Source organism: Pipistrellus hanaki (assembly GCF_964339955.1).
Source record: "Pipistrellus hanaki genome assembly, chromosome: 15".
Taxonomy (NCBI): domain Eukaryota; kingdom Metazoa; phylum Chordata; class Mammalia; order Chiroptera; family Vespertilionidae; genus Pipistrellus; species Pipistrellus hanaki.
Window position 1 is genome coordinate 971,908 of NC_140517.1, and position 27,331 is coordinate 999,238.

The window sequence follows — 27,331 nt, forward strand, 5'->3', positions numbered from 1 at the left end:
CTCCCGCGGCGGGGAGGCTCCGTGACGCGGGGCCACATCTGGAGGCGGCGGCTCCTATTCATCACACATTCACCGGGCAGACGGTGCTGGGCCGCCGCCACGGTGCCGGGCCGCGCTCTGCGTGGGCGGCGGGCTGTGTTTGGTTTGGTTGGGTGTGTGTTGTTGTCTCCTCGGCATTTCAATATTTAAAGAGCCATTCACCGAGGGAGGCGCCGGGTTTCTAGGAAAAGAGAGGCGAGCCGCCTAAAAGCGCTGTCTGCCCGCCGCCCGCCTGGCCGGTCCGGGAGAGGCACCGCTGCGGCCTTAGAGGTGAGGGGCCCGGGGCTGGGGGCCCGGGGCTGGGGGGCCGGGGCTGGGGGGCCGGGGCTGGGGGGCCGGGGCTGGGGGGCCGGAGCTGGGGGGCCGGGAGGTCGGGGGGGCCGGGGGCTGGGGGGCCGGGGCTGGGGGGCCGGAGCTGGGGGGCTGGAGCTGGGGGGCCGGAGCTGGGGGGCGCTGGGAGGGGGACGGGAACAGGCCAGGAACAAAGAGGCCTGAGCTTGGGAATTTGTTTAAAAAGAAGCAACTGCTACAGCCTTCGCCCGTCTGCTCCCGCGGACACGCGCTCAGGGCACCAAACACGAACGGCTGCACTTGCTTCGGGGGGATAATGGGGCGGGGGGGGGGGGGGGTCCGGTCGGGTTCGAGGCGGAGGGAAAGGACAGTCTAACCCGGAGCTGAGCGTTGGTCTCATCTCCCTGAGTTACTCTGGAGCCTCGTGGGCTGCTCTCTCAGAAGCCCTGCGGCCGTCAGACCCGAGGGGGGGACCACGTGACGCCGGGAAGGCCCAGCAGCTGCCTCCCCCTCTGAATGGACAGTGCGGCCCACGTGCCCGGAAACGTCGCCGTTGATTCCAGAACCAATCTGCAAAGGGATGTGTACTGCGTGGACGGGAGTCCATGTGTGAGCGTGTGTGTGTCCTGTGCTGAGGAGGACATGCTTACACACATACAAACACATACACAAATATACACACACATGCACAGACACGTGTGTGTACACGTGCACGCACACATACACAGGCTGAAAGGTGAATGACAGAACAAGGATCATCGAAGTGGGACCATTCTCATTTTTCAAGTCAAACTCCAGCAGGTACAAGCCGAAGCCGACCTGTGACGACCACAGTGAGACCGCTTTGCCGGCGCCTGACACCGGAGAGAAGCCGGGCCAGTCCCAGAAGTGCCAGGGCGGCTCCCACCGGCCACGTGTGAGCAGGGACCGTTGTGAGTCCTGCCCCGGGCAGAGCTGCCTCTGCCACGGAGCCCACCCCTTCGCTGGCATCACCCTTTGTCTCAGCCAGCGGCGATGCCACAGATGGCGGCCGCCGGGCCCACACCGGGCCCCTCCGGGTGCTCCACTGGCGAAGGGAGCCCCCCCGGCCCGCCCGGGGGCGCCACGTGCAGGACAGCCGACGCCAAGGCCCCGTTCTCCGAGGTCACTTCCTCCCCCGGAGCCAGCGCCCCTCCCGCTCCCCGGGGAGGCAGGCTGCACGAGGCCAGGCACTTAGCAATCGGTGCATTTTTTTTAAGACACATTTTTAGGCAAATGACACAAAGAGAAAGAATCCTGTTTTCATGGGAGTCTTTGGGGGCCACGGGCCTGTCCGGGGCCCCTGCTCGCCGGCACCCCGGCACCCGGGTACCCGGGCCCCCAGCCCCCCGCCCACCCCCTCCCGCAGACCCAGAGCGGAGGAGCAGATGCAGGCGGACAGGATGACATCACTGGGTGGCATGTGGCACGGAGGGGGGGGCGAGGGGGGGAGGGGAGAAGCGGAGACGAATGACATTTTGCCGCGGTGGCGTGCTATTTTCGTGGGGGTGGCTTGACTTTTGGCCCAAACGCATATGCCAGTGGCGGGGCGAGCTCCGGGACCCACAAGCACGGATGTGTGCTCACAGCTGTACTGTACTCCACGCAGATGACATGTTCCGGGCGCCGGCCGCCGCGGAATGCTAATTAGCATACTGGAGCGATGAGCGGCTGCGAGGCCTTATTGTTCCATTATTTCACGAGGCCCAGCTGCCTTTGTTTATGCCCTTCCCGCGCGTGCCACAGGTTCCCCGCCCCCACGCCCCCGCCCGCGTTAATATTTAAAAAACAAAGGGCGGCAGACTGGCGTGTCCGTGCCGGCCCGAACCGCGGCACCGTTAAGCTGCTCTGGTTCGGCGCTGAGAAATAATTGAACAGCCGCGGCCAGCCGGCAGCCTGCGTCCGGGCACCGAGGCTGGGCACCGCGGCCGGGCACGGAGCGGCGGGGGCACAGCCAGCCGGCGGCCTCGCTCCGGAGGGCGGGCACGGCCAGCCGGTGGGCACCTTTACCGGCATCGATACCTGGACAGCCCCTCGCCGTGGACGTGGTTTTTTACACAGAGTTCCTGGGACCGCCGGGAAGCCGGGATGCAGAATTCAGGAGCAATTACCTATTTTTTTTATTTATTTTTTTTTTTTTGCAAACTAATATTCCAGGCGATTATTAAAAACAAACACTTTCAAAAAGATGGACTTAGCGTTAGATAATGGGGAGAGCACCAGCCCCCCACACCGGATTAATCATGTTTTTACACGTTTTAATAGCTGTGTCACCTGCCGGCTGCGTGCACCGGCTGCTACTGAGGGCGGGCATTGATGACGGAGGCAGCGATGTTCCACGGAAAGCCATCTTGAAAGCTTGTTTTCGGTTAAAAAAAAAATTAAATTAAATAAATCCATAATTTTATAACCCCACTCAGAAGAGTGCCGTCTGCCAGGGGTTCCCTCCAGCGCCCTGAGCCTGGCTGGCCGTCAGTCTGTGCGGTGAAACCCGGGTTCCCCGGCGGAGCCGGCCGCGGCCTACAGGTGCGACAGGCACGTGCCGGGCGTTCGCGGGGGAGAGGCTGGCTGGAGCCCAGCGTTTACGGCGCTTTGGCTCCGTGTGGAACAGAAGGCCCCCGCTCCCTGGCAGGTCCCCCCGCCGCCTCCGTCTGTCCGCACCGGGCACTGGGCACCGCGGATGGCGACAGAGGTCACGCCCCGTGTAGAACTCTCCCCTAAAATGCCCGGTCCTGCCAAAACCGGTTTGGCTCAGCGGATAGAGTGTCGGTCTGCAGACTGAAAGGTCCCAGGTTCGATTCCAGTCAGGGGCATGGACCTTGGTTGCGGGCACATCCCCAGTAGGGAGTGTGCAGGAGGCAGCTGGTCAATGTTTCTCTCTCATCGACGTTTCTAACTCTCTATCTCTCTCCCTTCCTCTCTGTAAAAAACCAATAAAATATATTTTAAAAATAAAAATAAAATAAATAAATGAAGTGCCCGGTCCTTCGCTGCTCACAGCCACGCTGGTGCTCCAGACCCCGCCAGCTGCCCGCAGCCACGGCCGGCAGCTGTCTAAGGAGCAGCGGGGAAGGAGCCTCAGCTCCGCGGAGACCCGCCCGCGGGCCCTCTCCTCGGAGGTGAGGGGAGCGTGAGGGCGCCCGCGTCCCCCTGCGCGTCCCCAGGAGGCGCCACCCAGCGCTCGCTCCGCTGCGGCCACCCCCGCTGTGGACACAACGCGGACGCGTTTTAATTGGATCCAGGAGTGAGCTGAATTAGCAGCCGCTGGGCGCCTCGGCCCCAGCCCGCGCACAGACCAGCAATAATAAACTTCCCCTGACTGCCGCCTCGCACCCGCATTCCTCTTCACCTGCACGTGGGACAGCTCTGCTCTGCTGACAGCCACGAAGGAATGCCTTGTAAAAACAAACAGGACTGGTTTCCTTCTAAAAAAAAAAAAAAAAAAAAAAAAAAAAAGGCTGTCTTAGCCAGTGTGGCTCAGTGGGTAGAATGTCAGCCGGAGGTCCTGGGTTCGATTCCAGTCAAGGGCAGGTCCCTTGGTTTCAGGCTCCTCCCCAGCCTGGGCCCCGGTTGGGGTGTGTGCAGGAGGCAACCAATTGGTGTGTCTCTCTCACTTGGACATTTCTGCCTTTTCCTCTCTCTCTCTCTCTCTCTTCCCATCCTCCCTGCCTTCCATTCTCACTAGAAATCAGTGGGGGGGTGGGGGGGGGGCGGAGATATCCTGGGGTGAGGAGAAAGAAAAAGAGAAAAGAAAATGAAACGAAAAGGAAAGGAAAGGAAGAAAGAGAGAGAGAGAGATGGGGCCTTCCCTCTGCTCCCCTTATTTTATAACGACGAGATCAAGCCCTTTTGCAGGCAGAAATAGCATCTTCAGACTACATACAGGGTCCTCACGGTAGGAGAGGCCAGTAAAATGGAAACCTCCACAGGTCATCATTCCCTGTGGTCAGTGGTGCCAGGAGCCACAGTCAGGGCCACAGTCAAGGCCACATCAGAGCCATAGTCAGGGCCACAGTTGGGGCTACCGTCAGGGCCACTGTCAGAGCCACATTAGAGCCACGGTCAGGGCCAAGGTCATAGCCACAGTCAAGGCCACCGTCAAAGCCACGGTCAGGGCCACGGTCAGGGCCATGGTCAGAGCTAAGGTCAGGGCCATGGTCAAGGCCATGGTCTGGACCACAGTCAGGGCCACAGTCAGGCTCTAGACTCTTACTCCTCACCACACAGCTGGGCCAGCCTCAGGGTACTTCCTGGAGCTCCATCTTAGACCTCCTGAATCAAATACACATTAAAGGCCCTCGTCCACCCACCAGACAGAGCCGACCAGAGAGAGCGGAAGGGGCCACCTCCCTGCGGGCCTGGCTTCGCTATGTGGGGGCATGCAGGTCTGGATTGCAAAGGAGTCCCCAGGAGGGAAAGTGTGTTTGCAGGGATCACATGGTCACAGGGATCACACGGTCACAGGGATCACACGGTCGCAGGGATCACAGGGTCACAGGGATCACACGGTCACAGGGATCACACAGTCACAGGGATCACAGGGTCACAGAGATCACACGGTCACAGGGATCACACGGTCACAGGGATCACACGGTCGCAGGGATCATAGAGTCGCAGGGATCACAGGGTCGCAGAGATCACACAGTCGAAGGGATCACACGGTCACAGGGATCATAGGGTCACAGGGATCACAGGGATCACACGGTCACAGGGATCACAGGGTCACAGGGATCACAGGGTCACAGGGATCACACGGTCACAGGGATCACACGGTCACAGGGATCATAGGGTCACAGGGATCACAGGGATCACACGGTCACAGGGATCACAGGGTCACAGGGATCACAGGGTTGCAGGGATCACAGGGTCACAGGGATCATAGGATCACAGGGATCACAGGGTCACAGGGATCACACGGTCACAGGGATCATAGGGTCACAGGGATCACACGGTTGCAGGAATCGGTCACAGGGATCACAGGGTCTCAGGGATCACACAGTCACAGGGATACAGGGATCACAGGGATCACAGGTTCACAGGGATCACAGGGATCGCACGGTCACAGGGACCACACGGTCACAGGGATCACACGGTCACAGGGATCACACGGTCACAGGGATCTCGCGCCCCCAGACCTCCCCCTGATGACGCTCTTCCCGCGATCCACAGACATGGCCGCAGTCAGGTGGCGGTTAATTAGCACTAAACTCTTCCTCTCCGTGCAGTCACCGCCTCGCCTGAGCCACTTCATCTGGAGGACGCTGGCTCTCCAGATACAATGAAGCATTAGCATGTCTGCGGTGCTCGTCACGGTGCGCCTGAGCGCCAGCCCTCCAGCCCCGCGGGCACGGTTCGCCCACCACCAGCCGCCCGGCTCCCGGCTCCCGGCAGGGAAGTGTGGTGGTCCGGGTCGCTTGGACCTGCCAGCATGGAAAGAGGCTGCATGGCTAGAAAGCCAGAAGGAGAGATGCTCAGCCTTGTCCGAGCTGGAGTCGGCCCTGGCCGGCATGGCGCAGGGGTTGAGCATTCACCTATGAACCAGGGGTTCACGGTTCGATTCCCGGTTAAGGCGCATGCCCAGTGAGGGGCGTGCAGGAGGCAGCCGGTCCATGATTCCCTCTCATCGTGATGTCTCTCTCTCTCTCTCTATCCCTCTCCCGTCCTCTCTGAATTAAATAAAGACATCTTTTTAAAAAGCTGAGTCAAATCTTCACTCTTCCACCTGGGTTTTCTTTCTGCCTCTCAAACCACCAGCCCGGCCTGCCCCGGGCCCTCCCGGGAGCGGTGCCCGCTGCCCAGGCTGCGCGCGGGCCACGGAGGCACAGGTGACCCAGCTGACGCACAGACAGCTCCGTCAGAACGCGAATGTCCACACTGTAAGTTCAATATGAAAACATGTGGGGCGGGGGGGCGGGAACGGGGCGGACAGGTGTGCTTGCGCGATCACAGAGCTCCTTCCTGTATGACCGAGCGCCTGTCCCAGCACCTCCCCGGGGAACCCCGCAGACTGCCTGCGCCCACCCTCACCTGACGGGCAGGTCTAACCGGAGACTTCGTGGAGATGTCACTGCGCACGCCTGAACGTAAGAGTTAGGTAAAAGAAGTGTGCCCTTCAAAACAAATACCAAACCCACAAGCAGGAACAGGGAAAGATGGAAACGGAGGTGCACGAAGAGAAACGTGGCCGGGCTGGCGCCAGGGGCTCGTTCCCGCAGCCCCTGAGCTGCCCCCGCTCCCCGGGCCTGCAGGCTTTGTACCCCAGACTCCTGCCCTGCTGGCCCTGGGCCCTCAAGGACTGTCAGAGGCAGACGTGGGCTCCAGCGAGGGCCTGTCTGAGCTCTGAGGGCCAGGGGAAGCCACAAAGCTGAGCAAGCCCCCTTCCCTTTTAAAGGAGAGAAGGAGAAAGAGGTGGGATGGGGAGAGAGGAGAGAGAGAGAGAGAGAGAGAGAGAGAGAGAGAGAGAGCAGAAGAAGGAGGAGGAGGAGGAGGAGGAGGAGGGGAAGGAATAGGAGGAGGAGGAAGAGGGGGGGAGGAGGAGGGGGAGAGAAGAAAAAAGGCAGAAACGAAGAAAAAGGAGAGAGTCCGGGAGGGAAAGAGAGTGGAGTGGGGGGTAGAGTGACTGGCAAAAGGCCTTATCGGGAAGAAAAATGTTTAAATGCGCGCACTCTATTTATGCCCCAAATAAACAAGATAATTAAGTGTCCGCTTCCTCAGTTGTGCCTCGGTTTCAAGATCAGCCGTGGCCGCGAGTGTTTGGATTCCGGGGAGCGTGTGGAGGGCCTCGGGTCCTGACCCTCCGGCCGGGAGCCGGGCGCGGCCCCCCCGGGCTCACGCTGGGATCAAGGCCGGCACAATAGGCGGAGCAAACGGACACCCTGCCCTCGGAGCCGGGGCACCGGCGGGAGACGCCGAGGCTGCCCATGGTTCCCGCGTCCGGCTGCTCCGCTCGGGCGCCGGGCAGCGTCGCTGTGTGAGGCGGGGGGTGCCGGCGGGGGTTTGTGCAGAGCGGGCCTTTCCCGTTATGTCCAAAGGGCCAACCTGCTGAGCACGGTCTGCGGCCCCGGCCCCGGAGCACCAGCGGCCAGGGCCTGTGGGATCACTGTCCCCGAGGTCCCGCTGAGCCTGAGGTTCCCACCCTTCCTAGCGCCGCGGCCCTTTAACACAGCTCCTCACATGGGGTGACCCCGGGCTCTTCACATGGGGTGACCCCGATGGGAAAGTTATTTTCCGATTGTCTGAGGCGACCCTGCCGGCGGTTCTCAGGTTCCGACCCCCAGGTTGAGAAGCGCTGCTGCAGAGCCTAAGACCATGGGGAAACACAGATGTTTACATTGCGATTCATTAACAGAAGCAAAATTACAGTTATGACGTAGCAACGAAAACAGTTTTATGGTTGGGGGTCCCCCCACATGAGGAGCTGGGTCCAAGGGTGGCGGCATCAGGAAGGTGGAGAACCACGGCTCTAAGGCCTGAGCAAGACAACGGGGCACCAGGACGCCCAGGCCGCCCGTGCCTTCTCGCCTCCCCGCGCCCTCTGCCCCCTCAGCCTCAGGTGCGGAGACGGCCCTCAGTGCCCGGGGCCCGGGTGGGGCCGGGGTCATCGCAGATGCCCGGACGTGGCAGGCGTCTCTCACCACCAGCACCCGCCGCGCCCCCAACCCCGCCCACTCTGTCCTAGGCCCCGACACCAGGAAGCCTGGATCCCACAGGCCTGGCCAGAGCCGCGAAGGCGCGGAAGCAGCGAGTGGCCGCTGTGGGCGGTGGAGCCACCCGAGTCCCGCCCTCCGCCCCCGCCTGCAGCCGCCGCCTTTGCCGCAAAGGCTGCTGGGAGCAGGCCTCGATGGTGCTCACTGGGAGCCCGCCCTCCCGGGCCCTTGGGCGGCACCCTCGCCCGGCGCCGCTGCTGGGCTCCGGGGAACGCCGGCCTGGGCTCCGGGAGCCGGGGCCGGGGTGACAGCTACGGGGACCAGGCCGCGGGCAACGGTGACGGCGAGCTCCCACCCAGACCCCTGGCTGCACCCTGCGCTGCCCGGGCCACGCTGGAGGACAGACAGACGGCCGGCCCGGGCGGGCGGCGGCAGCGGGCGGCGCCCTGGGTTAACGGCCCCTTCTCTGTGGCGTCTGTTTGCAAAGCTGACCTCATGCGCGGCCTCGCTCTCCTCTCTGAGGGCCCGGGGGACACAGGGGCCTTTGTCCGGCGGCAAACAAAGGCAGAGTCATGGCGGGGCGGCCCCAAAGCGACGGGGACACACGCCCGCCCCCGAGGACCCCGCCCGCCAGGACCCCGCCCGCCAGGACCCGCCTGCAGGCTCAGCGGGCAGGGCCGGAGGAAGCGGGATCCAGTGCCCCCCCGCCCCCCCTCCCCCATTGCTCTGAGACTGGCCCATCCCAAGCCCGGGGGGGGGGTTACGTCTATGTCCCCCCGGAACCAGGCAAGAGGAGCGTCTCGAAAGGGGAAGTCACCCTGGACGCCTTCGTTGAAGCTGGTCACCTGGACACGACCAGGCCTCGCCCTGCTCCCCACTCCAGTCAAACCCCAAACCTGTCAATCACCAGCTGGTGCAGAGCAGAAAGCACCATTATTAGCCCCATAAACTCCACTCAGGTGCCGGTAAAGGGGACGGGGGTGAAATGAAGCTTTTGTTTCTAGGGAAGGAAGGAGGAAAAGAGGGAGGGAAGGAGGGAGGGAAGGAGGGAGGGAAGGAAGAAGGGAGGGAAGGAGGGAGGGAAGGAAGAAGGAAGGAAGGAAAGTAAAGGGAGAGAAGGAAGGAGTAAGGAAGAGAGGAAGAAGGAAGGAGGGAGGGGAGGAAGGAAGGGAGGGAGGGAAGGAAAGGAGAAAAGGAAGGGGGGAGGGAGAGGGGAGGAAGAAGGGAGGGGAGGAAGGGAGGAGAGGAAGGAAGGGAGGAAAGGAAAGAGGGAGGAAGAAGGGAGGAAGGAGGGAGGAGAGGAAGGAAGGAAGAGAGGGAAGGAAAGGGGAAGGAAGAAGGGAGGGAGGAGGGAGGAGAGGAAGGAGGAGAGGAAGGAAGGAAGGAAGAGAGGGAAGGAAAGGGGGAGGAAGAAGGGGGGAGGAGGGAGGAGAGGAAGGAGAAGAGGAAGGAGGGGGAGAAGAAGGAGGCAGGGGAGGAAGGAAGGAGAGAGGAAACAGACAGAAGGGAGGAGAAGGCGGGAGCCCACCGCGGCCGCTCCGGGCCGGGGGAGGGCAGGCCAGGCGGAGGCCTCTCGGCGGCCTGGGCGGCGAAGAGGGTTAAATTTATGTTCCATCACAAGCCCCCCCCCCTTTCTTTTTGGTTTCATCTTCTCAGTAAAACACATAACTTAAAATGAAATCAAATATTAAAAATGACAGCCTCTGTAAGTGCCGGGAGTCGCTCCGGGTCACGCAGGGAGCCCGCCGGCGAGTTGTCAGGCCCGATCTGTCAGAGTGAATTAGGGACAATCAGCGGAGACTGAGAGGGAAGGTGATTGTTATTAGGCGGCCGGGCCGGCGCGGCGCCCAGATGTGGCCGCGCATATCAAGGGCAGGAAGCGGGAGCGGGCGGCGGCCGGCGGCGTCTTTGTCGCTAATAAGCGGGAAGTTACTTTGATGGCAGCGGGGCGGGCTGGGGGATACAGCACCGCTCCTGCCCGCCACACACCGCCACCATCGCAGCCACGCGGGCGGGGCGCGGGCGGGCGGGCGGGAGGAGCACCGCAGGCACTGCCAGCCCCGGGCCTGTCCCGCCGGGCCGGCCGCCGCGGACCTCGGCGGGCCGCCGCCCTCCGTGTCCCGGGGCGGGAAGAGGCCCCGCGTGTCCCGCCGTGCGTCCCGTGGCGGTGGCGGTGGCGGTGGCGGCAGCAGGGAAGGCGGGAAGCCCGTAATGAAGCCGGTGGATGCGGCAGGAGAAACAATTTGCCATGCAGACCAGCCCGGGTTCCTGCGACATTACTTATGCAGCGTTCCGCAATTATCCTGTGATCCTCTCCGGCAACCGCCTGACAGCCGTTGTGCAAACAATAAAGGAATTACAGAAATAAAAACAAATAACGTTCCCCCGCGGAGGCCGTGTGTGTGTGTGTGTGTGTGTGTGTGTGTGTGGGACGAGGGGAGCCGGGCCACCCCGCCCCGCCCCGCCCGGGCACCTGCCCTCGGCCCCCTCTGGACGGGTGCAGGGCCGTCTGCGGGCCTCCTCGAGAGGCGCTGAGGACACGGGCCCCCTCGGCAGAAGGAGGGGCCGGGGCCTGGGTGGCCCAGCAGCCGCTCCATTTCCCGTCTCACCTGCTGCCACAGGGGAGGCGGGCCGGTCTGCCGCCCAATCAGACGCACCCACACATTCCTGTGTCCCCACATCAGATTGTCAGGGGTTCCGTGGCTCAGGTGTGGGGGGGAGACACAGAGGGTGGGGTGCAGAGGCTACAAAGGGCGTCCTGTCCCCCTTCCTCAGGGGAGGGGCAGATCTGAGAAGGAGTGAAGGAACCGTGGGCGGAAGGCGGGCGCCCCCGTGCAGCCAGGACCTGGCCTTCCTGCCACAGCAACGCCGAGGGGCCGACGGAGGCCGGCGAACCCCGGGGACGGAGCCCGTGCTGTCAGGGGGATCAGGGCGTGGCTGGCCGTGCCCGCTGCATGTGTGCTGTGTGTGTGCTGGGTGCTGTGAGCCCACTGTGTGTGCTGTGTGTGCTACATGCTGAGTGCTCACTGTGTGTGTGCTGCGCTCCCGCTGTGTGCCTGTTGTGTGCTGTGTGCTCATGTGTGGCCGCCGTGCTCAGTGCTAAGTCCATGCTCAGTGCTAAGTGGGGAGCCGCAGGGGCCCCAGCTCTGTCCGTCCACAGACACACTTGCATTTGCAGAAAGAATTTTTAAAACTTAGATTCGTTGCCAACATTGGGGGGACGGGGAAAGAACCAGATTTTTTTCTTTTTTTTTACTTGCTTCTCTCTCCTTAAAAGCGGTGCCTCCTGGGGAACAATCTGCCCCCCGCCCCCCCCCCCCCGGCCGCCCTCGGTCAGAGCGGGGCCGGGGCCGGCCTCCCGGCTGCTCTGCAGGCGGCCCGTGGCCAGGAGGCGGCCGCCCGCCCGGGCCCAGCGGCCAGGCCGGGGGCTTCTGGGTGGCCCTGCCCCCGGGGACAGGCTGGGGCAGAGCCCAGGCCTCCAGGACCGAGCTGGCGTGAGCACCCGCCTCTGTCCAAACCCTGAGGGTTGGTGGTCCCGAGAGGGGCCCACGGGAACGTTTGGGGTGCGGGGGGGGGCAGCTGTCAGGGACCCGCCACCAGAGTCCGGGCCTCGCGTGTCCCGGGCTTGGCCACGCCGTGGGCTCTGCGGGCCCCTAACTGCCGGGTCCCCGGAGAGCGCCGTGGCGCTGGGACTCAGCGCGTTTGCTGAAACCAGTGAGCCATGGTGGTCACGTGATGCACAGCGGAGGGTCAGGGAGCCGGCGACCCTCACAGCGTGCCTTGGCTGGCCCCGGCCTGGCCCCAGCGGCCCGTCCCCGATGGCGGACAGCTGGCCTCTGGCTGGGCCCACATGTAACTGTGTGACCCTGGGTGCCCCTGGCCCTCTCTGGCTTGTCCCTCGCCTCTCGGGGGAGGTGGCTGTGACCACAGAGGCTCTGCCGCCCGGGGTTCCGTGGGTCAGAGACCAGGATTCCTGAGTGGCCACAGCCAGGGAGACGGGCCGTGCTGCCCCCGCCAGGCCTCTCCCCGCCTGAGCGCGCCCGGCAGGTAAGCAGCCGCTGCTCGGTGTCCGGGGGGGCAGGGGGGGGCAGATGCTAAAGGGGATCCCCCGAGGGCCCTGCTCGTACCCAGGGCAGCACTGGGAGGGGTGGGAGCGTGTTCCCAGGAGGCACCATGCTGAAGGGAAGAGAAGTGAGTGGACAGGGACCTGTTCTTCCCCTCCTCCCCCCGTCGGCAGCGCAGTGACGTTTAAAACCCTGTCCTGCCGGTGTCTGTGGCCAGACAGAGCCGGGCTCGAGGCTCCCCGCTTCGCCCTGGCGCAGGCTCACGCACGGGGGGCGCAGCACGCAGGCCAGCCGCGCCCAAGCCGCCGGACACCCGACTCCGCGCCGACAAAGGCTCAGGGCTCAGCCGGAGGCGGCCTTCCCCACGTGAGAGGAGGCGCCTGCACCCCCAGCCGCGCAGGCCGGGCAGACCACGGCCCCCCGGTCAGCGGGAGCCGGGACCCGCCACCTGCAGCTCGAACCACGCCCACGGCCCAGGGTCTGGCTCCAGCTCCGGCTGCCCAGGAGGCTCCTGTGGGGCGTGGCCACGTGTCACTGTGCAGCGGGCCACCTGCTCTGCACCCCGAGGCCAGCAATATGGCCTCGTGGCAGACACGTTACCAGGACACCCAGGCCCCAGGCCCCAGCCAACAGCCCGCCCGGAGCCGCGCCCAGCCACGGCAGAATTGCAGCGCCGGGGGCATCTGCCTGCTGGGACGGAGGGTCTCTCCGGCACGCCCTCCGGTTAAAAGCATCGGGACGCATCGGCCAGCGTGGCTCAGCGGTTGAGCTCCGACCCAGGAACCAAGTGCTCTCCAGTTCGATTCCCGGTCAGGGCACATGCCAGGTTGCGGGCTCGATCCCCAGTGTGGGGCGTGCGGGAGGCAGCCGATCCATAATTCCCGCGGCTTCCAGGCCTCCCCCCGGATCTCTGCCTCCGGCCCGAGCTCCCTGGTGCCGACCAGACACCACGCAGAGCCCTGCACACATGCCGGCCGTCACCGTTACCGCACAGACATCACCGTGACCGCCGCCTCAGCGCTCCCGAGCACCCCTGCTTCAGCGCTCCACGGCAGTCACCACCGCCGAGGCTGCTGGCTCACGTGCACCGGAGCCACGCGGGAGCCACACGGGAGCCACGCGGGAGCCACGTGGACGGGCCGGAGCCAGGTCCTCCCACACCCCGGGGACAGGGGGAGCCTCTCTGTGCCCATCAGGTGGGGGAGGGAAGCTCTTGTGGGCCTGAGACACCCACCCCCCTGGGGTCAGCACAGGGTCCCCCGGGAAGATAAGGCTGAGGGCCCCCAGCCGGCCTGGTCCCCTGGAACCACCTGGAGCCGCATGGGGTGGGCAGTGGGGGGCGGGGGGAGGGGGTGGGCGTCCCATCACCAATGTGGGGGAGAGGCCCCCACGGCAGGCTGCTGGGGCTTTCTGCCAAGAAGCTTCGGGTGGCCGTTGGGGCACCCCAAAACTGCCTGCGCCCCCTTTCACGTCGGGGAGAACGTGCGGGTGGTGTCCCCCCAGAACCTTCCGACGCCCAGACGCACTCAGCCAGCCTGGCCCCGCCCCAGGGCCCGGGGACAGGTCCGCTCCGGCCGGAACCCACCCGAGTGCAGGGCCAGTGAGACAGAGCTGCCGGAGGACCGTGTGCGTGGGCCCCCATCCTAAGGCCTGTCCCGCTCAGGCCTCAGGGTGCCACGCTCGCTCCGGGAAGGGCCGATCCCATCCCACACGGCTCCCGGGACCGGGGCCGCCCCTACACAGCGGCGTCTCCGAGCAGCACCTGCCGCCTCCCCGGCCGATGCCCCGGGCTCTGCGCCGGGTTCCTCACCCGCTGGGCGGCCTCCGCCCCTCGCCGGCAGGCCCCGGGGCAGGCTGCGGGCACGGCCTGTGCCATCCATCCAGAGCCTCCCGAGTCACAGACCCGTCAGACACTGGGTGGTGCCTGTCTTCCCTTCCCATTCAACACGGATCGGGGGCCACTGCCGCCCCCTCCTCCCTCCTCTCCCCGCTCAGACAGGAGCCCAGGCGGCCCCCAAAGCCAGCCCGGCCCCGGCCCCCGCGCCGAGCTGCGCCCCCCGCCCGGAGCCTCCGCACGGCAGACCCCGCCCCGCGGAGCCGCGCTGCAGTAAGGCTCCTGACTCCCCCATCTGTGTTTTGCCTCCCGAGAGGGAAAATAGTCTTTGCAGACAGCCCCGTCTCTGGCAGGAGAATCCCAAACCTTACTGGCACCAAAACGCTTGTTTTCCCAGCAAACAGCCCGGCACCGAAAACGGAGCTGCCTGCGCGATGCAGGGAGGGAACTAGCCAACAGCGCCGTCTGGAAGCCCCCGCCGCAGGGGGGGAGGGCGGGCGGCCGCCTCCTGGGGAGCCGGGCCCCGGGGAGCCTGTGACCGGGAGGCCCGAGCCGAGGCCACGCCGCACGCCGAGCTTCCCGGCGCAGTCACACCGCCAGGCGCTGACGGGAAACACCGCCGCGGTGTGAAATCAACACGCTCCCGCTCCAACCGACGGCACCCGTCCAGCCCCTCCTCCGAGACACGTTCCGCCCGTCCACCAGGCAGGGCACGCGGTCACCGAGCCGTCGCCAGGCGCACCGCGGCCCCTCGGGTGGCCCTGGCCACGTGTGTGTCTCCTCGCCCACCCCAGGCCTCCCCTGGGCCCGTGGTGGGCAAACTCGCTCAGCAGCAGAGCCAAATACCAAAAGTACAACCACTGACATTTCTTCGGAGAGCCACATTTTTTACACTTAAACTTCTCCTAATGCCACTTCTTCAGCATGGACTCGCCCGGGCCGTGGCGTTTTGTGGAAGAGCCACACTCAAGGGGCCAGAGAGCTGTCTGTGGCTTGCGAGTCTCGGGTTGCGGAACACAGACCTGGACCGTGCACGGAGCGATGGTAAATAGTCCAGATCGGCGCTCCCCTCGGAGCCTCCCAGCGTGGCGGGGCCTGTGGCTCGGGCCCCGGGGTCCCAACCTCCGGGATCTAACTGTGTCCTTGGATGGTGACCGTCCCTGGGGCCCGAGGCCACGTGGACGGGCAGGCACGTGGCACGGCCACAGGCAGGTGACCCTGCTCGGCCCGGCTCTCAGGAAGCCACGGCAAACCTCCCCTCCGGTGTGGTTGTGCCAAAACCACAGGGTGTGTTGGCGGCCGGGAGCCCCAGCCCTGGGAACTGAAGCCTCCGCTTGGTCCTGGCAGAAAACCTCAGAAAAGGATGAAGATCGTAGCGTTTTGCCCGGCCGACGTGGCTCAGGGGTTGAGTGTCGACCTATGAACCGGTCGGGGCACAGGCCCAGGCTGCGGGCTCCATCCCCAGTGGGGGGCGTGCAGGAGGCGGCCGGTCCATGATTCCCTCTCCTCATTGACGTTTCTCTCCCTCTCCCTTCCGCTCTGACCTCAATAAAACGTGGCCTTTTTCACGGCCCCTTTGTTCCCTTCGGGGCACAGGTCCTGCCAGCACCTGGCCCAGAGCTCCTGGAGAGGTGCCACCTGGGAGGGGGCCCCCAGGCCGGGCGGGGTGGGGCGGGGGCCTGTGGCCTTGGAATCGGCGTTCGGCCAAAGCCGCCCGGCCGGAAGGGCCCGGGTGCCCGGCGGCGGCCAGCCTGGCATCGGGCGACTTACCTTAGCTCAGCTGCATGCTGTCGCAGGGACTGTCAGTCTGGCGAGAACCTCGGCGAGAGGAGGCAGCTGGCCCGGGCGCGGGCAGCGTGCGGGAGGGGCGTCCGAGTCCCTGTCACCAAAGAGAGAGAGCAACCGGTAAAGTGACTGTAACCAACTCGCCCCATCCCACAGCGACAGGCGGAGGTCAAGGGCCTGCACCGGAAAGGTCAGAGCTGAAACCCAAGCCCCTGAGGGAGGACAGCCCCCCCCCCCCGCCCGCCCTCGCCCCCGCCCCGCGCTGGAGGCCACGGTGACGCCCGGAGACCCAGGAGCTAAGCAGGGCCCAGCGCTGGGACCTTCCATTCCCGCCCGATCAATAAGAGCTTCTATTTATCAGGGCTCCAAGCAGCCGCCTCCTCTGACAGCCTCCACTGTGTTCCCTCACTCCGGGCGCCGGAGGGACCGGGCACGCGGGAGAGCGGACCCGCGCCCCACGCTGTTCACACCTGCAGCCCCCCGTCTGTTCAGGGGCCGGGGTCGGCGCGGACCTGGCGGGAGCGGGAGCTCCTTTGTCCTCCCCACCGGGCTCCCTGCTCTGCCACCAGGCCCCGCCGGCGGGCCGCCCCACACCCAGTCCGAGGGCGGGGGGCGGGACGGGGGGGACCACTTTCTCTTTCTCTTTTATTTTTTGGTCCCAACTTACCCTTCGCCGAGGGAGAGAGACGCGGCTCTGCTGCTAAGACAGTCGCCGCTCTCATCATCTGTGCACCAATATTTGCTATCAGGCATTCTAAATAGATTATCACCCGTCCATCTGTGTCGGTATTGATTTATCGGGCGGGGAGCGGCCCTGGCGGGGGCTCGCGCCCACCCGAGGGCTCCCGCCGGCACCGGGCCCTGCTCCCCGCCACGCCGGCCCCTGCCTCCCGCCGGCCCCGGGGAAAGGAGCAAATGATAAATCGCTTATAATATACTGATCCAAACCGATATGCAAATCTTGTTTTTTAAATATATTACTTGAGTAAAAAGAGGCGTCATTAACATATGAATGCCGCATGCAAATGGCGGTGACAGCAGATGTTGGCGCATCTAATTGACCTATATGTGAATTGCATCAGAACCCTTAACTCCATTAATTCACTCCCCAGTAGCGAGCGACTGTCCAAAAAATAAAATAAAAAATAAAAGCGCATCCTTCCGAAACCACGCATGGGGGCGCGGGGCCGGCGGGGCCCCCGGATTCTGAAACAAGGTCACCCACCACCACCCACCACCGGCGAGCGGCGGGCGGATTCTGCTGCCTTCTGCATTCCCCTCCGAACGGATGACATCACGGGCCGTGTAAATCGATCACTTAATAGCACTGAGAAAGGGCCGTGCGGTGGGGAGCCGGTTACGGGGGGGCGGGGAGAGAGAAAAATGGCCCAGTTTTTATTCTTTTCCTTGGCAAGAAATGTCATACCTCTCCAACCGGGGGTGTGTGCGTGAGCCGCGGCGGAACACACAGATGCCGCTTTCACTCCCCGTCTTTATTTCCCCCACTTCTCCTCGGAATGACATTAAATTGTATTAAACAGCCTTTTGTCCACGGGGCCCAGACCACCCCGCGCAGGATAATGTATCAATGCCCGGCGCTGCGGCCGCTGAGCCGCGACGTTCCGAGACTCGGAGGATAAGTATGAAGCACCATTGTGTGTATAGCCTGCTAACAACTGTGACACATACTAATAGAAACATACCTAATAAATTACTGCTTTCAGGTCTAGCAAGCTGACATTTCTCTGCAAGGGACAATTTTATATTTGTGGCACAGAACAAAATTGCTTCATATGAAGCCACCGCGGATTAGCATAAAAATTAACACTTAAATTCCAGCTTATTTTCCTCCCTCTCCTCCTGCCACAACAATCAATTCCTCTTATAAATCTGATTAGATTTTATGATCCTTATTATTCAGAGCATGTCTGCACACAGCATTCACGGGCTTGAAGACTATTTGTTTAAATAGGAAAAAAAAAAAGGGAGAGAAGAGAAGCAGATAAATCTATAGGTATTTTTTATGACCCCATTCCCCACCAGTTTCTTGCTCATACTGTAACATCGGTAATTGATTGCGCACATTAATTAACATGTAAGGTAGGAGCCCGGCATTACGCGTGATTTATTTTCCTATCTGGCGAGGAGGTTTGTCTGCTGCCCTTGTGTTTCTAGGACACTGGGCCCGAAGCCGGGCCAGACATAAATGCCAGTGCTCATTCCCCCTGAAAGTTATTAATGTCAGATATGAAATGAGATTTTTGATTTCACCTGCTTGCTAATCCACCAAAGCTGTTTTTGAGTGATGCGGGCTTAAACGCCGAAATGCGAGATGATGTATCGCCCTCGCCGATCACATGCAAATATGTTCATTAGGCGTAATTGAGGAGAGAATAGCAACTGGCATAACACGTCCAGGTCAACACACACACACAAACACACACACACACACACACACACACACACACACACACTGCTGTTCACGGAACGAGCCCTGACACACGGCACCGCTTGGGGGCTGTCCGGCAGGCGCCAGGCGTTCTGGTGGCACAAACCGTGGGCACCCGGCGCCGCCCGCGGCCACAGAGGGCGGGGCTGCCTGAGCGCGGCGCGTGGTCTGCAGTGATAAATACCCTCCCCTCCCCCCCCCCGCCCAGGAAGGGCCACCGACCGGCCACGCGCTCTGGGTGGTACCGGGAGAGCTCCCTCCACCCTCCATTCAAACGTGGCATTTCCCTTCCTGTCCTGGTGGCTTCCAGTGATTTACACGGCTGATTCCTCCACAAATGAACCGGAAGAGGAGCCAAGAGTATCCCGGCCACGCTGCTGGCCGCCCCGCGTACGTCCGGCCGTGTGTTTTCAACCACGGAGAGTAACACGCCACGGGCCAGCCGGGCGGCTGGGTGGTGAGGGCCCGGGCGGGGCAATAGGAAGGGAGGGTGAGCGTCCCGGGCCACCCCACCTGCCTGTGTGTCTTCCCGTCCCCTGGTCCTCCTCCAGGGTCCCCTTTGGTTACCTAGGCAACCGGGTAAGAACTCTTGTGATTGGCTGTGAGCTGAGCCTCCCTGTGGGCGGGGCTCTGACCCACAGATAAGCAGGCCACCTGAGCGGGGTTCCTTGGGCCGAGGCTTCCTGAATCCTGGGGGGGTGGCAGGCCCCCAGGGGGTCCCCTACAGCCTGAACGGCTGGTGTGGCACGGGCTGGAGGCTGGACCCTGGAGCCAGCAAGGGCCACCCAGCCTCCGAGAGTGGACAGCTGGCTCCCTGCAGTGGACGCTTACTGAACGGTCAGCACAGCCCTGGCCGGGGCTGCTCAGTGGACAGAGTGTCAGCCTGTGGACTGAGTGGTCGTGGGTTCGATTCCAGTAAAGACCATGGACCCCGATTGCAGGCTCCTTTCTGATGCAGGCCCTGGTCAGGGCTCATGAGGAGGCAACCCCCATCGATGTGCTGCTCTCACATCCATGTTTCTCTCTGTCTCTCCCTTTCTCGTCCACTCTCCCTAACAATCAACGGATAAGTATCCTCAGGAGAGGATTTACAAATAAAAATAAAAACAGCCTGCACAGCAGGGAGGGCGCAGACACACGTGCAGAGCCGTGCACTGGAAGGGACGTGGATGTGGGAGCAAACCCCCATTTCTCTCTCTCTCTCCCTCTCTCTCTCTCTCTCTCTCTCTCTCTCTCTCTCTCTTTTTTACAGAGAGGAAGGGAGAGGGATAGAGTTAGAAACATCAATGAGAGAGAAACACCGATCAGCTGCCTCCTGCACGCCCCCTACTGGGGATGTACCCACAACCAAGGTACATGCCCTTGGTGAGAATCGAACTGGGGCCTTTCAGTCGCAGGCCGATGCTCTATCCACTGAGCCACACCAGCCAGGGCAGGTTCCTGTGCCTCTGGGTACAGAGTCTCAGCGAGTAAAACACACACCACAGCACCTGCCCCGCCCGTCCTTCAGGACAGTGTGACGCTCAGACGCAGGAACCGCCGACACTCCTCGGCGGGAGGAGAGAAGGATGTGTGACCCTTGGCGGGTTTTCACTCCCGCTGGGCCCACCACGGCATGTCCTGTCCACGCCACGCCACCCACGTAGTCCACGTCGGCCACGTGTGCCCCTCAGGCGTCACCGAGACAACAGCCGCTCCCTCCCACCCCGCCTGGCACACACAGCACAGCCCTGGGGCCCGCACTTGGCCATCACTGCTTCCCGGGGATCCTCAGGATTCTCTCCTTCTAGGGGCGGCCAGAGGACGGCTCAGAGCCACGGAGGTCCAGGGCGCCCCACAAAAGCTCAGGCAAACCTGTGGGAAGCCTGGGGGTGGGGAGGCCTCAAGACCAGCACCCCGGACATGGCGCGCCCACAGTCACCGCAGACGGTGAGCCCGCACCTCTCACACGTGCTTGTCCGCTGCACGTGGCCGCGCCCAAGGACCAGGACGATGGCCGGAGTCGGCCTGGTGGTGGTCAGACTCCCCTCCTGATGCCGAGGCCCTTTCACACAGCTCCTCGTGGTGTGGTGACCCCAACCATAACACTGTTTTCGTGGCTACTTCATCACTGTACTGTTGCTACTGTTATGGATCGTAATATAAATATCTGTGTTTCCCCGTGGTCTTGGGCGACTCTGCTAGCGATTCTCAACCTGTGGGTCGCGACCCCTTTCAGCTTTATGGTTGGGGTCACCACAGCATGAGGAGCTGTATGGAAGGGTCGGGGCATTAGGAAGGTGGAGAGCCACTGCTCTAGAGGCCTAATTTGATTTCAGTGTGTTGTTTGCGAATGAATGAAACAAATCCACGAGCTAGCAAGTGCACAGGTGAGCACAGAGGATGGCTGAACAGACGCGCACGGCCCCACGTGAGCGGGCAGGTGAGGGCAGAGCGATGACGGAAGAATTAAAAAAGTAACACATTCGTGGACTGAGGCATCCACGTGAAAATGCAAATGCAAATGAAAAGGGGCCTGGGAATGAACGGAAGGATGCCATTGGCATCTCCTCTTTTCTTTTCAATATATTTTATTGATGTCAGAGAGGAAGGGAGAGGCAGAGGGAGAGAAACATCAATGAGGGGAGAGAGTCATGGATCGGTTGCCTCTTGCACACCCCACACTGAGCCCGAAACCCCTGAATATGCCCTAACCAGGGATCGAACCCTGACCTTGTGGTACATGGTTGACTCCAGTGCATTTTGATTGGTTAATTGTTTGATTGACTTGAGAGATTGGGAAATATCGACACCGTGAGCCTCGGCAGGAGTGTCTCGACCGAGGAGGACAGGGCTCCAGGAAGTGTCTGCGTGTCCCTCCTCCTGCGGCCGAGGCTGGGGCAGCACACGCACACTCCGGCCACTGACACGGCGCCCCCCCCCCCTCCCCACCGCCCGTCTGCCGTGTCGTGAACCACTGACGATTCTCCTTCACCGGACTCACCGATTCTACGTCTCAGCAAAAATCGTCAGTGACACGGAAATGACACACAGTATTACCCCACAACGAGGTGTGTGACACCGATCCCTAACTCTGCCCAGAGGAAAGGGTGGGCACGCCGGGCAGAGCCACCTCAGAGAGTGGGGATGCGGGCCTGAGCGGGCGCGGCGGCCCGGGCTGAGCACCCAGCATGGGCCTGAGCACCCAGCCGCCTGGCTGGGCCCAGTTTCCTCATCAGGAAAATGGGGAGCACAGCACCTACCTCATAAGTTATCATAAGAATTAACTGGATTAAGTGGGCTCGTTAATTAATGATTAATTAATTAATTAAGTGCGCTTATTAATTAATAATTGATTAACTGCATGAGAGCACGTCACTGGTGCCGCTGTTCCTATACTGAGGATAAGCCAGCAGGGGGAGGGGGTCGTCCTGGAGGCCCTCACAGGATGGGGACTGAGCCGGACACTGACCTACAAGCGGGTGGCCGGGGTCAAAGTCCCGGCTGAGCATAGGCAGCCTGGCTCTTGCCTGGCCCTTGCCCAGCTCACTGACTGACCCGGGGATCCCTTCCCTTCAGGCCTCAACTCTCCCAACTGAACGCCAAGGGGCTGGAACTCCGGGGTCTCCTGGCCCTGGGGAGCAGGGACCCCCGAGGCCCCCAGCCCCGTCGTGGTGAATACACACCTCCCGCCTGCGGTCACAGGCCCAGCCCGCGGGGCAGCCCTGGCTGAGAGACTCCAGTGCCCGGTCCCGAACCAGGAGGCTCAGGGCTGGCACCGAGGAGGACACGAAGGGGGGGGGGGGGCGGCCAGCAGGGCAGCAGAGAGGGGCTGGACCGAGTCCCATCAACGGGGGCAGCTCAGCGCGGACTCAACACCCTGGGCCCCGGCCTGCCTCGCCGAATCCAGCCCAGGCCTGGACTCACGTCCTCACCCCCCTCAGCTCATGGTCGTGACAACAGCCACACCCACACGGCGCCTGGGAGAGGCTGAGGCCTGGCCGTGTGTGTGCTGCCCCCCCGGGGGGGGGCGCCCTCTGCCGCCTGCCCAGCCCGCGTCCCGGAGGCGGGCTCTCGGGAGCGGCTCTGCCCTGAAGCAGGTGGTGTCTCCGAGCACCGGCATCTCCTGGTGCCCACATCACAGAGGCCAGGCCTGGCCGGTGCGGCTCCGTCGTGAGCGCCAACCTATGAAGCCGGAGGGCACGGTTCGATCCCGGTGAGGGCCCAGGCCCGGGTGGTGGGCTCGATCCCCAGTGGGGGGCGTGCAGGAGGCGGCCGGTCCGTGGTTCTCTCCCATCGCTGATGTTTCTCTCCCTCTCCCTCTCCTCCCTCTCTGAAACCCACACAAATGCACATGTTTTAAAGAATCTGATGGGGAGGCTGGCCTTCTCCAGGCCCAATCTTGCCTGCGGGGATTTCTGGTCCTATCGCCCGGAGGCCCTGGGGTGCGTCCCGGACCCCATCAGCAGCCCTCGGTGCCCATCCCGTCCTCCTGCCCCGCCTGTGGGTCTGTGATGGGTCCGGTCTCCGAGGGGCCATGCCTCCCTGCAGCCCCGAGTGGAGGCTCCCCAGGCTCCATCCCCGGAGCTGTGCTGGGTGTCACGGCGAGATGCCCCTCCCCAGGAAGCACCTGGTGAGGGTTCTGGGCAAGCACGCGCACACACACACACACACACACATACACACACACATACACACACACATACACACATGCACAAGCACCCGTGCATGCACACACATGTACATGCATGCACGCACACACAGAGGTTGGTTTGTGGCCATGAGCACACGCTCTCCAGCAGGCCCCAGGGTGGGAGGCCGCGCTGTGTACAGGCCGCTGGGTCTCTTTCCAGAAGCATTAGTGGGAAGGCGCTTGCCGAGGAGCAGGCACTTGTCCGGCTCCCGGGCGGGCGAGCGGGGACGACGCTACCATAGAAGGCTCGCCGGGCCGCGGCTGCCCCGGGGGCGGGGGCCACAGGGCCGCCCTGGCCCGCCTGCGAACTGGGAAATCACACGCGTGGAGAAGCGTGATCCCCGCAATCCCCGGTCAGCTCCGCAGTCTTTACTGAGACAAACGGGGTCAGGGCCCCGGACCCGGAGTTTCTCCTCCTCCCTGTCCTTCTGCCCGGAAACCTCACTGGACGTTCGTCCAGAACGAGCTGCGTCAGGGCGGCCTTTCCCTCGGGAACGCTTGTCGGCGTTTTTATTTTCCTGAGGGTCTCAGACGCGGCCGTGCCTGGGGGCTCCGGATCGCACCCTCTCACAGGTGCAGCCTAACCCCCGATGGATGAGTTCCCGTCCCGGTTCCTTTCCCGGGAGCGTGGCTCTGCCGGCTTCCTCACCGGGCGTCTCGGCGGGACTGTGTCTCTCGCTGGGCCAATGGCACAACTGAACGCCGGAACCTTCTAGGCTGTGATCAGGCTCCGAAAATGCCGCGATTTCTAACTCACCGGAGCCCAGCACGCCCCGTTATCCACCCCCTACAGTCCACATCGGCTGCGAGGGCGGATTTCAGGGAATTCTCCTTTTTCCTTCTTCTTTTTTTTTTTTTTTTCCAGGAAAGCGTTTGTGAATAGGCCCGAACGATTCCATTTAAGATAGCAAAAACAAAACAAACAAACATCTTGGGGTAAAAATAATACGCCCTGGTAATTTGATTAGAGCGAAAATCAAACTCTGGGTGTTGTGAGCAAACAATGGGACCCTTTACGCCACCAAACATTTTCCCGGCTCCCTAACGAGGCGTTCCACATCGAACAAGATAAATCTCGTCCCATCGCCGGCGGATCAATGGCAGGTAGGAGAGATAAAACCGGAATAAATCACCGTCCCGCCGGACGGGGAGCACCCGGCAGGCCCGGGACCTCACGGAGCCGAGCCTCAGGCGGGCGTCGGGCGAGGGGGAGCTCGTTGCAGAGACCGTGGCGGCGGCATCTGATCCAAATATGCTAATGATTTTTATTGGTCGAATCTTGAAAGTGAGGTTTATTTTTACGAGCGTGCATTAATTAACCCCGCATGCGCTATCGCCCGGGCTATCTTGCCAGGACTTTCATTTAAACGTGTTTATTGTGAGATGTTTGCGTTCTCCACATTTGCGGCCCACACGCAGCCGAGCCCATGCTTTCCGCCGGAGCACTTAGAAAAGTTAAAAGGAGTTATTGTTTTTGATTAATGCCATTTCGGGGCGGAAAAAAAAAAAAGTCACGAAGGGTTCCAAGTCCGAGCTCGGCATAAATTCTTTGACATGAAAAAGAAAGAGACGTCGGCACGGAGATGGGAGGGGGCGCGGGCGCCTTCGGAGGTGGGCTGCGGGTCCGAGCCTCGGCGTCGGCGTGAGCTCGCGTGGAGCCGCCGTGGCGTGGCGGGGGGCTGCGGGGAGCTCGGTGGGGACCGCGGAGAGCGTGGCAGGGCGTGGCCGGCCCGGGAAACGGGCTGTCGATCACGGAGGGTGCGGGACAGATGGGAGTCTTAAGGCCCCGCCTGTCATCCTCTGATTAAGGAAAGGAAATGATTTCACGGAGAAGATATTCCCTCGCCTTGTTTTGTTTTAAGTGAGTCTGTACTTTCCACCAGGCTGGACATATTTATGGAGGCTCATAAGTTACCCCGCGATCACCCACATCCCCTCAATCTCAACAAACCGGCTTTTTTCCCTGCCAATTATCTAAATATCATAACTATAAAATCGCCGGAGACATTCCCCGTGCTGTAAACATCGCCGCTGCGAGGCTCCGAGTGTAAACAGAGCGAGGCATCGGGCCGGCTCTAAGCGCTGTTATAAAAACTGCTCTTAAAAACCAAACAAAAAATGTAAAGCTTCCATCTGCTTTATGATCCTCCCCTCCCCCGCGCACGGCTGCTGGGTGCCAGCCCGCCGAACCGCCGCTCGCGAAGGAGGCGGCCGGGTCACGGCCCGCACACACAGAGACCCGTCCGCACGCGGGCTTTCTCCGGCCGCCCCCGGGGCTGGGCCCCGGCAGGACGGGCGGGGGACGGCGGGTGCGGGAGGGGCCCTCTGAGGCCTCATGTTTGGTAGACGACGTGGCGGCGCGATGGCCGTGGGGTCCTCACCGACCGTGGATCCCTGGCCTCCAGGTGGCCCTCCTCCCTCACAGGCCCGCTTCGGGCCCTGCCTGCGCGGGGCAAACACAGACCGAGACCTGCACGCCAAGCATGTGCCAACCAGGCACAGGCCACGGCCACGCACAGGCCCGGGGCTGCGAACAGGCCCTCGAAGGCACAGGCAGTGTCCCCTGGTGGGAGGTGTGTCCCGTTCGGGGGAGGAGGAGCCATGCGGACTGGACGCCGGAATCTCCCGTCAGCGAGGGCCGCTGCCGCAGACAGGCCCTCGTGCCCCCTGAGGCCACCGCCGGGGTGACCTCGGGGCTTGGGGGTCCTGGACCTGTTCCCCCTGAGACGGAGCTGCTGGGGGCTGGGGCTCCTCACAGTGAGGGGGACCCTGCTCGCCGGACCCCAGGCCTGACAGGGTCTCCAGGCGCCCCCCCGAGAGCAGATGGTGGGACGGGGCAGGTGGCAGCCTGCCAGGGGTGGGGGCAGGGGTCAGAGCAGGAGGCCCCTCAAGAGCCAGGGCCCCCCGGAATTCCTGGGAAGGGGCCCGCCAGCAGGTCTCTGCCGCGGGGAGAGGAAGGGCCTGGGGGGTCGGACCCGGAGACCCGAGGGCACTGACGGGGACCCATGGGGTGTGTGCGCTGCCCGTGGGGCGAGGGACCCCAGAGACGGCTCAGAGGGGACTTCCGCCTCCCCGGGGCCTCCAGTGCCCGCCCAGGCCCACACCCGCCCATGGCCGGGGCCCAGGGCCCAGCAGCAGCGACCCCGCAGGCTCCCAGAGGCTGGAGCGTTCCGAACTGGGACTGGGGCGCTCCCTCTCCTCCTGCTCCGAGCGCGGCGGGGAGCGCCTGCCGGGACACAGCGGTCACCGGGGCGGCCGCCGCACAGGGCGTCACGGCCGGGAGGAGGCAGAGCCGGGCCCGCTCCCACGTGGCACCCCGCGCTCTAGGCCTGCATCCCCGAGTCCTCTAGGGAAACCGAGGCAGGGAAGCTCGAGTCGCCCGACAGAACCGGGACCCAACCCAGATCGCCGTCACCATCGTGCGGGGCTGCACGGTCGCCATGGGCTTCACACCTCACCACACGTGACTGTATCTCGTTTCCAGGATTTCCTTCCTGCCCAGCCGACAGACACAGACAGACGCCAGGACCCTCAGGTCTCAGGTGCCACGCAGGTCAAGTCATGGGCAGCGGCGGAGCCCCCTGAGTCCCCAGCGGGCCCGGCGCGCACCAGGAGCCACTGCCCACCCAGCGGCGCGGCCGCCATGGGCCAGGACGGGGTCCAGGAGAGGAAGCGGGCCGCCCACGTGTCCTGCCCGTCGGGCGGGGATGCAGATCTGACGGGTCTCACGCTGGTCGCCAGCCCTGCGCTCCCCCCAGGAGGCCGAGCTCAGGCGTGCGGAGGGCTCAGGCTGAGTCCGGCGGAGGGAGGGTGGCCAAGCCGGAGGCCACGGCTCCGCAGATGGCGGGGGGGGGGGGGGGAAGGGGGCTCCTGCAAACACGGACCATATTTAGGAGAAGCCGAAGGCTGGCCACAGCCACTCAGCTCAGTCACCCACTCAGCCAAGCGTCCTGGCCAGAGTGTCCGACACCGGCCTCACAGAACCGCGGGCGGGTCCGCGGCTCCCCTCGGAGGCCAGGTTCCCACGGAGGAGAGGGGGCTGACGTGAGGACGGGGGAGAGAGGGAGAGCAGCTGAGGCCCGGCCCCGCCCCGGAGGAAGGCCTGGGTGAGAGGCCGCGGCCCGGCCTGCCCGCCTCCGGCCGCCTCGCCTGTGTCGGCACGGCCCGGACGCCGAACACTGGAGCCGCCGGCCGGTCAGGCTGCGCTCTCCCCAAACCGGTCCCTAATGAAGTTTGGGGCGAGCTATTTTGAAAACAGCCCACACAGCATAACCGCACGCCGCCATCAGCTGCCGTCCTCAGATGCAATTTCATTCATAATTAAATAGGAAGAAGCCACCACCTCAAAATAGCGCGGGGGTCACAGCTGAGCGCCCCGGCCACGCCCGAGAATTCTGGCCTGGGCCGGCCTCGCTGGGCTGGCCTCTGGCGCCCCCCTGGCACCGCCCCCGAGCCCACTGCGGCCTCACCCACCTCCGCCCGCGCCTGTCCGCAGCCTCCCGGGCAACCCACGCCCTCTCCTCCTCCGCCTCC

The 27,331-nt window shown here is 63.3% G+C and overlaps 1 protein-coding gene across 2 annotated transcripts in view; it reads right to left on the reverse strand.

Moving 5' to 3' along the window:
• Nucleotides 1-27,331, reverse strand: part of ZNF536 (zinc finger protein 536) — a gene marked incomplete at its 3' end in the record, with an annotated part of 171,967 nt that overhangs the window by 74,165 nt on the left and 70,471 nt on the right. For both annotated transcript variants that reach the window (XM_084905463.1, XM_084905462.1), the window contains exon 2: nt 15,663-15,771. The remainder of the gene's footprint in view (nt 1-15,662; nt 15,772-27,331) is intronic.